The 729-nt window shown below is 72.2% G+C and overlaps 1 long non-coding RNA gene across 1 annotated transcript; it reads left to right on the top strand.

Moving 5' to 3' along the window:
* The first annotated feature begins 6 nt into the window (after window positions 1-6).
* LOC121340939 lies at window positions 7-705 on the top strand. Its single transcript, XR_005953374.1, has 3 exons — window positions 7-247; window positions 346-459; window positions 582-705. It is a non-coding gene; the product is annotated as an uncharacterized LOC121340939 (long non-coding RNA).
* The last annotated feature ends 24 nt before the right edge of the window (window positions 706-729 follow it).

Below are 729 nucleotides of genomic sequence, written 5' to 3'. Positions count from 1 at the left end.
GGAGGGAGGGGGATTTGGGAACGGGGAGGGAGGCGGATTTGGGAATGCCGGACTGCACCTCCCGCCCTGCCCGCAGGTGACCACCAAAGGCGAGTCCCTGGGCACGCTGGGCACCATCCTGCTGGGGTTTGAGTGGCCCTACGAGATCCCCAACGGCAAATGGCTCCTCTACCCCACCGAGATCCTGGTGAACGGCAACGACACGTGTCACCCCCCCGGGGGGCTCATCAACCCCCTCAACCTCACCGTGAGTCACCCGGTGCCCTCAGGGCCGTGCCCCTGCCCCACCGCGGGGGTCCTTCAGCCCCCCGGCACAGCCCTGATGGGGTTGGTGTCCCCCCTCAGCTGCTGCAGGACCAGGCTCCAGCGCGGCAGAGGCGGGAGCTGGAGCCCCCCGAGCCGGGCGAGCCCCCGGTCACCTTGGCCACCGGCCGGCGCCCGAGGTCCGAGGCGGTGCTGGTGAGTGGGGGCTGCAGGGGAAGATGGGGTCGGGCAGCACATCCCCCCTCCCGGGTCACTGTCCCCGCCGCTCCCTGGCGCCGGGGCGGTGCTTGGTGCCCCCTGACCGCCGTGTCCCCCAGAGCTGCTCGGCGGGCACGGCGCGCTGCGTGTGGTTCGAGTGTCCCCTGCTGCACACGCAGCTGCCCTCCAGCTTCAGCCTCCGCGCCCGCGTCTGGAACAGCACCTTCATCGAGGTGAGCCGGGCTGCGGGCGCGGGGCTGAGCCCGG

Source organism: Onychostruthus taczanowskii, unplaced genomic scaffold, assembly GCF_017590055.1.
Source record: "Onychostruthus taczanowskii isolate IOZ18803 unplaced genomic scaffold, ASM1759005v1 scaffold4316, whole genome shotgun sequence".
NCBI classification, from domain to species: domain Eukaryota; kingdom Metazoa; phylum Chordata; class Aves; order Passeriformes; family Passeridae; genus Onychostruthus; species Onychostruthus taczanowskii.
Note: the sequence above shows the minus strand (reverse complement) of the source record. Positions and strands in the feature narration are given on the sequence as shown.